The sequence below is a fragment of the Lepus europaeus genome, chromosome 6 (genome assembly GCF_033115175.1).
Source record: "Lepus europaeus isolate LE1 chromosome 6, mLepTim1.pri, whole genome shotgun sequence".
NCBI lineage: Eukaryota > Metazoa > Chordata > Mammalia > Lagomorpha > Leporidae > Lepus > Lepus europaeus.
In genome coordinates, this window is record NC_084832.1 from 10,060,218 (window position 1) to 10,071,106 (window position 10,889).

Sequence of the window (10,889 nt, forward strand, 5' to 3'; positions counted from 1 at the left end):
AGATTCTGTGATATCAAAAACTGAGTTTTGTCCATCAGTTGGTCTGACAGCCAGATTGACTATCTTAATACTTTTTGTTATAGAGGATTCTGCACACACAAACACACACAGAAGAGTATGACAGACTTCTGTGTATCCATTAACTAGACTTCAAAGTTTTTAAAAAAATAATTTATTTATTTGAAAGTCAGAGTTACAGAGAAGGAGAGACACACAGAGAGAGATCTTCCATCTGCTGGTTCACTCTCCAAATGGCTGCAATAGCCAGGCCAAAGCCAGGAGCCAGGAGCTTCATCCTGGTCTCCCACGTGGGTGCAGGGACCCAAGAACTTGGACCATCTTCCGCTGCTTTCCCAGGCACATTAACAGGTAGCTGGATTGGAAGTGGAGCAACCAGGACATTCACTGGTGCCCATGTGGGGTGCTGGCATCGCAGGCAGTGGCTCTGCCCGCGTGGTGTACTACAACATAGGGCCCAAGACCTCAGAATATCAACCTGTTGCCAAACATGCCTTATCACATTCCATGTGGTTCTCCTTCACTAGTATTTTGAAATAATTCCTCGACATATTTTATCTATAAATATTTTATTATGTATTAGATATGAAAGGCTGTATTTATTTAGAGAAAAAGAAATCACCATACATTTCTATTTTTATTTATTTATTTTTTTCGTTACTTCCTAAATTTTATTCTAGTTTTTACTATGACTTATGTCCAGTATTGGCTAAGAGTGGTTTTACATTTTTTTTAGACTTTTATTTAGTAAATATAAATTTCCAAAGTACAGTTTATGGATTACAATGGTTTCTCCCCCATAACTTCCCTCCCATCTGCACCCCTCCCATCTCCCGCTCCCTCTCCCATTCCATTCACATCAAGATTCATTTTCAATTATCTTTATATACAGAAGATCGATTTAGTATATATTAAGTAAAGATTTCATCAGTTTGCACCCACACAGAACATAAAGTGTAAAATACTGTTTCAGTACTAGTTATAGCATTACTTCACATTGGACAACACATTAAGGACAGAGATCCTACATGAGGAGTAAGTACACAGTGACTCCTGTTGTTGACTTAACAATTTGACACTCTTGTTTATGGCGTCAGGAATCTCCCTAGGCACTAGTCATGAGTTGCCAAGTTATGGAAGCCTTTTGAGTTCGCTGACTTTGATCTTATTCCAACAGGGTCATAGCCAAAGTGGAAGTTCTCTCCTCCCTTCAGAGAAAGGTACCTCCTTCTTTGATGGCCCATTCTTTCCGCTTGGATCTCACTCGCAGAGATCTTTCATTTAGGTCTTCTTCTTTTTTTTTTTTTTCCAGAGTGTCTTGGCTTTCCATGCCTAAAATACTCTCATGGGCTCTTCATCCAGATCTGAATGCCTTAAGGGCTGATTCTGAGGCCAGAGTGTTGTTTAGGACATCTGCCATTCTATGAGTCTGCTGTGTATCCCACTTCCCATGATGGATCCTTCTCTCCCTTTTTGATTCTATCAGTTAGTATTCGCAGACACTAGTCTTGTTTGTGTGATCCCTTTGACTCTTAGACCTATCAGTATTATCAATTGTGAACTGAAATTGATCACTTGGACTAGTGAGATGGCATTGGTACATGCCACCTTGATGGGATTGTATTGGAATCCCCTGGCACATTTCTAACTCCACCATTTAGGGCAATTCTGATTGAGTATGTCCCAAATTGTACATCTCCTCCCTCTCTTATTCTCACTCTTATATTTAACAGGGATCACTTTTCAGTTAAATTTAAACACCTAAGAATAATTGTGTGTTAATTACAGAGTTCAACCAATAGTACTAGAACAAAAAAAAATACTAAAAGGGATAAGGTATTTGAAAAGCTCACAGTGTCAGGTCAAGAAAGTGAAGCAGACAGTCTCTTGAAAGGCCCATAATACTACACACACACACACACACACACACACCACAGCCTGGTGACATTTCATTTCAACAGATGTGTATATGTTACTGGTATCTTCACTTAAGCAAGCAATTCTGAGCCCACAATTATTTGACCTAAGCTATCCATCAAAAGTTACCCATCTGGAGAAGAGGTTGGCAAGGTGCACATCCAAGTCATGTCTGCTGCTAACCCACATGGTCTGGTTCCTTTAGAGACACAAGACTGCAGGAGATTAGAGGCACATACTTCTTCTTGGCCTTCAATATGCAAATTAATAACCTATGATGATGGTGGAGCCATATATCATTAAACTATGGAGAGATTTAGGGTCAAGTTTTAAGGTAATGGAGTGGTAATTCTTATGGGGTGAGGTGGAGAGAATGTTTGTCCTAATACCCATGCAAGATTTAGACTTAGGGTTGAACTGTTAGTTCTGCTGTACACAACTATCCCCCACTCCAAGGGCCTTAACTCACTACGTGCAAGAAATAGAGACAGTAACAGGACTCCATCTTTAAGTCAGAGGTCCCCATACTTCTTCTGTTATGGTATCCTTATTGTTTCAAAATTTCAGTTACATCTCTCAGCCAAAATAAATAGCTAACAATCATATATTAAGTAGCTGAGGTATCAACTGAGTGGTTAAGATGCCCACAACTCATATCTGAGTGCCTACGTTTGAGGCCTTGCCCCACTAATTCCAGCTTCCTGCTGATGCATGCCCCGAGAGGCAGATGTTGGCTCCAGTGCTTGGGTCCCTGCCACCTGTGTGGGAAGCTTGAATAGACTCCCTGGCTCCTGGCTTAACCCTAACTGTGGTGGGATTTGAAGAGTGAACCAGTAGATAAAAGATTTCTCTCTCTCTCTCTCTCTCTCTCTCTCTCTCTCTCTCTCTCCCTCTCTCTCTCAGTGTGTGTGCCTCTCTATCTGCCTCTGCCTTTCAGGTATATGAAAATAAATAATAAAATGGCCAACCAATATATGAAAAAGGCTCAATATCTTTAGCTGTAAAGTAAATGCAAACCAAAACCACAATGAAATTTCACCTCACCTTCTTTGGAATGGCTATTACCCCAAAGACGGAGAACAGAATTTTGGCAAGAATGTGGAGAAAGGGGAACTCTTATACAATATTGGCAGGAAATGAGTGCAGCCACTATGGAAAACAGTATGGAGACTTCTTTAAAATATTAGAAATATACTTATATGACCCAGCAATCCCAGTTCTTGAGTATGCACCAAAAATACATAAACTCATTGTATCAAAGAGATACCTGCTCTATCATGCTTATAGTAGCATTGTTCACAATAGCCAAAATATGGAATAAACCAAAATTTCCACCATAAGATGAATGGATAAAGAAAATATCATATACATACATACACACACACACAATAGAATAGTACTCAGTTATATTTAAAAAGAATGAAATCCTGTCATTTGCAGCAAAATGTTTGAAAGTGGAGGACATCATGTTGATCAGAATAAGCCAGACACAGATAAATATTGCATGGTCTACCTTATATGTGACAGCTAAAATTTAAAAATGCTTATATGTAGCTGTGAACATAGTTTTTTGGTCAAACTTTGGTTTTAAATATGTCAAAAAATTGATAAGGCTTATGTACTACTGTAGTATTAAAATATTTAAGATACCTCAAAAAGTAAATAATATTAATACAATTTTAAAGGAATGGCTTTATTTCAGCATAGGTAAAATCCCAGCATGACAAATAAATTACATTCTGGTAAGGAAATGTACCACCTTCTAATAATAGGAGCTCCTCTGGACCGGACTTTGACGCAGTGTCCAGCAGATGTCGCTGTTATCCTCACAGTTTAAAAACTCCACCTGTCACTGGCCTCCTTTTGGAAATGCTGCCTTAAATTTGTTGCAATGGTTTATTTTCTGCAGTTCATTCAAGAGCAGGTTCTCAAGAAAAATAGGACAAGGAAGTGCGGTATGACTGGGGCCAAGGGGCAACCAAGAGTAGTGAGAGCCTGAGCCTGCATTTATTGCTTTCTGCCACCATAGTCCCTTCTCTCCCTAACTCTCCTAGCCAACATCACACATTCACCTCTCTCCTCAAACCGTGAACACCGTCCACTCCAGACTCACGAACAGGTGACTTTGTACTTCACTGAGAAGCGGAGAGCCTTCACAGTCACATCTCTCTTGCCTACCTAAATAGCATATTCTTTTTTTAAAAAAGTTTGTTTATTTGAGAGGTGCACATACATACACGGGGCAGGGGAGAGTGTGTGTGTGTGTGGGTGTGTGTGGGTGTGTGTGTGTGTGAGAGAGAGAGAGAGAGAGAGAGAGAAACTCTTCTACTACCACTGATTAATTTCCCAAATACCTGCAGTGGCCAGGCCTGGAACCAAGAGACAGAAATTCAATCCTGGTCTCCCACGTTGAGCCATCACTTGCTGTATTAATAGAAAGATGGAGTTAGGATACAAAACCAGAAATTGAGGCCACTCCAAGGAGAGTGTCATAAGTATGTGGCTAAATACCCTCTCCAGATGGCATCTTCTTGCTGTGACTTCATGTGGCAGAAGGGCAATAGACTCCTTTGAGCACTTTTATAAGAGCACTCATCTCTCAACAGCTCCTAAAGCTCCCATCCCAGTTCTATTGCTCTAGGGTTCAAGTTTCAACACAAATTTTGGAAGGATGCAAACATTTAGAGCACTCCACTTACCTACACAAGGAATCACTTTCACATTTCTTCTCTCCGTTACTTTATTATTATTTTTTGTTTTATTATTTTTTTAATATGTAGGTTCTAAAACATTTTACTTGGAAATTTTCACAAGTAGGAAAAACAAAAACAATAAAGAACTTTATTGTCTCGTCCTCTACCAGGTCGTGTCCAAGAGATACATACTGTCACTTCCTTCAAATAAAAATTAACAAAATAAAAACCATCTCCCCGGGGCCAGCACTGTAGCACAGCAGGTTTAAGCTACCACTGCCAGCTCCAGCTTCCCAGAGTACTGGTTTGAGTACCGGCTGCTTCTCTCCTGATTAATTTCCCTTTTAACATGCCTGAAAAAGCAGCAGAAGATGGCCCAAGAACCTGGACCCCTGCCGCCCACGTGGGAGAACTGTTTGGAGTTGCAGGTTCCTGGTTTCAACCTGGTCCAACCTTGGCAATTGTGATCATTTAGGGAGTGAATAAGCAGAAAGACAATCTCTCTCATCTTTCTGTCTTTCCTTCTGTGTCAGTCTGCCTTTCAAATAAAATAATGTAATTAAAAAATCTCTTTCAGCTGGCATTGTGATATAGTGGGTAAAGCTACATCCTGTGACACCAGCATCTCATAAAGGCAGCGGCTTGTTTCCTGGCTGCTCCGCTTCAGATCCAGCCCCCTGCTCATGGTCTGGGGAAAGCAGAGGAAGATGGCCCAAGTACTTGAGCCCCTGTCACCCACCCATCTGAAGACCCAGATGAAGCTCCTGTCTTCTGGCTTCGGCCTAGCCATCTGGGAAGTGAACCAGCAGATGGAAGAGCTCTGTCCCTCTCTCTGTGTAATTCTGACTTTCCAAATAAATGAATCCTTAAAAGCAAACAACGACAACAAAAACCTCGTAACTGGTATTTCCCTGCCAACTACTTCCTCATTTATTTTCTTGTCTTTTTTTTTTTTTTTTTTTTTTTTTTTTTGGACAGGCAGAGTGGACAGTAGAGGGAGACAGAGAGAAAGGTCTTCCTTTTGCCGTTGGTTCACCCTCCAATGGCCGCCGCGGTAGACGCGCTGCGGCCGGCGCACCGCGCTGTTCCGATGGCAGGAGCCAGGTGTTTATCTTGGTCTCCCATGGGGTGCAGGGCCCAAGCACTTGGGCCAGCCTCCACTGCACTCCCTGGCCACAGCAGAGAGCTGGCCTGGAAGAGGGGCAACCGGGACAGGATCGGTGCCCTGACCGGGACTAGAACCCGGTGTGCTGGCGCCGCAAGGCGGAGGATTAGCCAGTTAAGCCATGGCGCCGGCCTATTTTCTTGTCTTTACCATAAGTCCTCAAAAGCATTGTCTTAACTCATTATACAATGTATCTATTTACATTTTCTCATACATCCACAGCAATCATACTTTCTTCCACCATTCCTCCTAAACTTTCCTTATCAAAGTTCCCAGCAATGCCCACATTGTAAAATTCAGTGCTAGATCCAATTCATAAGCACCATCTTTGATCAACAATATTTGACAAAGATGATTTCTCCCTTTTCCTTGAAACAATTTTCTTCCATTGGTTTCCATGACAACACAGTCTTTCAGTTTTCCTCCTATATCATTGGTGCCCACTTTTCAGTTGCATCTTCTGGTTCTTTCTCTTGTCCTTCTTCTACCCTGGCTATCTCATTCAGTACCCTAGTTTTAAAGACATTTTACACACTGGATTACACCCAAATTTACATCATCAGCCTAAACAGCTCTCCTAAATTCTAGACTTAGGTAAGCTCCTAGTCAGTATTGCCACCTGGTTGAATAGCAGATATTTCAGACTCAACATGACTAAAGTGAAGTACTTATCTTCACACACAACCCATCCTATCCATAGTCTCTTCCACCTCAGATAAAGGTAGCTCCACCCTTCCCATTGCTCAGGTAAAAACTTTATGACTTCTGGTTCCACACAACGTGGTGTTAACATATTCGACCATATTTCTTCTTTTAATTATATCTAACATCCCTGCACAAGAGATGTCAAATATCAGTACAATCTGAAAGGTGGTTAAAAGCAGGGCTAATTAACTAGGGGCTTTAGGATTCAAAAAAGGAAATTTGGGGCCAGTATTGTTGCATAGCAGGTAGAACTGCTGCCTGCAATGCCAGCATCCCACATGGGCACAGGTTCAAATCTCAGTGCCTCCACTTCTGACCCAGCTCCCTGCTAATGGCTTGTGAAAAGCAACAGAAGATGGCCTGAATAATTGGGCCCCTGCCACACACATGGGAGACCCAGAAGTTCCTGGCTCCTGGCTTTGTCCTGGTTCTGCCTTGGTAGTTGCAGCCACTTGGAAAGTGAACCAGCAGATGAAAGCATACTCTCTCTCTCTTTCAAATAAATAAATAAATAATCTTTTTGTAAAAGGAAATTTATTTTTCTACCTTTGTTGTTTTCTGGGGATTGGTGAGTTCTACAATCTGGAAACATAAAAAAAAGTGACAGCAAAAAGAAAAGCCCCAATGAAAAATTGCTCTTTCTACCCAAAGGACTGATTTATCAATGGCATCTTTCTTTTTTTTTTTTTTGGTAAAGATTTATTTATTTATTTTGAAAGACAGAATTATAGAGAGGCAGAGGCGAGGCAGAGAGAGAGAGAGAGAGAGAGAGAGAGGTCTTCCATCCATTAGTTCACTCCCCAGATGGCTGCGGCGACCAGAGCTGCACCAATCTGAAGCCAGGAGCCAGGAGCTTCTTCCGGGTCTCCCATGGGAGTGCAGGGACCTAAGGACTTGGGCCATCTTGTACTGCTTTCCCAGGCCATAGCAGAGAGCTGGATTGGAAGTGGAACAGCTGAGACTAGAACTGGCTAGTTCTGGGATGCTGGCACTGTAGGCGGTGGCTTTACTCCCTATACCATAGCACAGGCCTGATATCAATGGCATCTTAAAACCAGCACATTCACAGGGAAAAAAGGAACCATGGCCACTGTGTGCATGGTGGGTAGTGTGTCCTTGGACTAAATAATCTAATATTCGGAGGATTTCTGCTAAAATCCTGAAACTGACATTCTAACAGGAAGAGAGAAAGTCATTGGTTGTCTTAGAATCACTTCATTTTTGAAGTGAAAGGAACTTTGGTCAATCATTGAACAAATTCTCCCAATTTGATGTGATGGTTAGAGTAAAGGAGGGAGCCAGGAACACTACCTTATAGGCTTCCTACACACCCATATAGGGTGTGTGTGTGTGTGTATGTTCACCCTTACCTTCTTCAAAGGCCGCACCAGTCCCAGGAGCTGAGGGAGAGCAATTCTGTTAATTTTTGCAACCTAGTGATAGCTCTATACAATTTAGCATTCTATCTCTGTCTAGAATTCATGATCCCCTGAAGAAAGAACATACTCTGAACATACAGCACTGAAACCATGTTTCCTAATTTTAAAATTCATATGAATTTTGGATCTAATACACTTGCTGGTTTTACTTTAAAATAAATTGTCAGACATCTTTTCCTGTTCCCTTTGACACACCATAAAAACATACTCATGGCTTTTCCAGTAACTCAGATGTCCCCCTTAACTTTATAGAAAAGCATAACACTACTACATCTCATCCAACTTATTAGTAGACTGAGATTATGGATTTCATCATAAGATTACAAGAATTATTACAAAATAAGCCATATCACCTCTCCCTGCTGACAAAAATAGACTGGAACTCTGGAAAGGAAAGTGCGTCCTTCATCCAAGAATCTCAACTGATTGCGAGCTGTTCCCCAGGAAATGTACCAGGCCTCAGCATGACTCTATATCCATTCTAAGTTCACATGTAATCAATTCTTCTAAACTCAGCTGTTGCTGGCATATCAATTTTCTAAGAGAGTAAGTTGCAATCTACATTCTAAACACTGAATAACACCTTCCTCATACAAAGTGCAACTTTGCTACAGGACTATAGTGACCATTAGTAACCCCTTCATTAGGGAAGCTCTGTCCCCATATGTGGGGATAACACGTATTAATCACAAGACACTCTTGATAGCCTTTATGTCATTTAATCCTCACACTCGTTCTGGTATGATTACTTCCATTTTACAGATGCGGGAACCAAGGTTCAAAGTTACCCAGAGTTCCACCCTGGATCTAGTTCCAAGACCTTGTTTGAGAGCACAGTACACGATTCACAACACCTTCAAGTGTCAGATTTTTTAAAAACATCGAATTGAAAAGTAGAATGACGGAGAGGAGAGGGGAGGGGAGGGGAGGGGAGTACTTGGGCCATTATGTTCTACCTCCCAGGTGCATTAGCAGGAAGCTGGATGGGAAGTGGAGGGAGGACTGGATCCCAGGCAGCAGACATGGGATGTGGGTGTTCCAAGCAGTGGGCTGGGCACACCCACCATGCCGAGCACCCTCTTGGAGTAAGGAAGCACTAAATCTGTGACGTTGCTTTCATCCGTTCTCACCATTACCTCTCTATTTTCCTCTTGTAAGATAAGTTCTTTGGAAATGTTTATTCCTAGGAGTTCCATCCTTTCCCTGACTTCCAGATTTAGATAAATGTCCTAGTGGATTTGGGCTACTCTAACAGAATACCATAGACTGGGTGGCTTAGAAACAACAGAAAGTTCAGTCAGAGATCAGGGTGCCAACATGGTCAGGTTCTAGTGTGGTTCTCCCTGTATTTCAGACTACTACTGTCTTTGCACTGTAGCCTCCTGTGGCAGCAAGAGGGCAAAAACGCTCTCTGGGTGTCTTGTAAGGGTATTAACCCCATTTGTGAGGGCTCCACCCGCTGGACCCAAGCACCACCAAAGTCTGCACCTCCTGCTACCATCCTGTTGGGGGTTAAGGTTTCTACACATGAGTCTGTGGAGACACAACCATTCAGTTCATGGCAATAAGTAAATATTTTACTTGTAGGCTTTGAGGGAGGGAGGAGAGAGAGAGAGAGAGAGAGAGAGAGAGAGAGAGAGAGAGAGAGAGAATGTTCCATCTGCTGGTTCACTCCCCAAGTGATCACAACAACAAGGGATTATTCAGGCCAAAGCCAGGCTCCTGGAACTCCATCAGATCTCTTAAATGGGTGATAGGGGCCCAAGCATCTTCTGCTGTTTTCCCAGGCACATTAGCAGAGAGCTGGATCAGAAGAAAAGCATCAAGGACTTGAACTGGCACTCTGATTTGGGATGCTGTTGTCATAAGTGATGGTTTGATCTGCTGCACCACAGTACCAACACTTAGCAAAAAGAATCTTTACCCAGCATTTATACAGAATTTTAGAAACCTAAGCAATCACCAAGAATTTAGGTTTAACCATATATCATAAGGATTGTGGCTCAAAAATATTTTCTGTCCCTTTCATACTTCTCCATCATTAAGTCTGCTTTCCAATTTGTTTGTGGTTTGTTGTACCTCGAGTTGTCTAGGCTGTTTATCACACAGAACGTGGGTGTTGCACTGCCTGCATGTATGTTTTGGTGCCCCTAGGATGAATGGGACCTGAGCTGGGTTGGGACTCTTGGGCTGCAGTCCTTTTCTTGCAGTAGCTCATAGATGTCACTCAATTGTCCCTGGCTTCCAGGGCTCACAGATGAGACTCTCAGCCACAGCCCACGTCTTTTCCTTTGGTTATATTCTTATGTTTCAGTCCAGATCTTTTCAGTTTTGTCTTTATGCTTAGGAGCAAAATGCATTTTTTCAGGCTATGTGTGGATCTGGTTTTCTACAGCCTTTCCTTGGAGCGACAGGAGTGCTCTCAATTGACAAACTAGGGTCCCTCTCCTGCGTAGGGGCCGCTTTTCTATTATCTGTTAAGTTATTGCTTTTCCCCTCCTGGAACTTCTATTATTTTCCAGAAAAGTCTTTTAGGTCTGCTGTCTAAGTCTCTCATCTCCCGCCTTGCCACTTGTATCTGTTGGACATTATCTTCCACTTGATTTCCCAGGTTACAGATTTGTGTCAACAATTGTGTCCTTCAATTCAGCCACTGAATTTTCTTAAAGGAGTCATTATTTCTGCCGATGAAACCAAATGATTTTTCTGTTTCAGGAAAGCCATATTCATAAAGATGTACAGATCATAATTGCTCAACTCGATATAGTTTAGTAGGAACAGACACCTTGTTATCGACCACCAAAATCAAGATATAGACAATCATCTGCACTCCAGAGTCCTCTCTATGACCCTCAAACACAGTCACTATTCTAACCTTCATCACCATTGATTGATTTTGTCTTTTTATCTTTGGATTCTATGCAAATAGAATAATGGACTACATACTTTCTG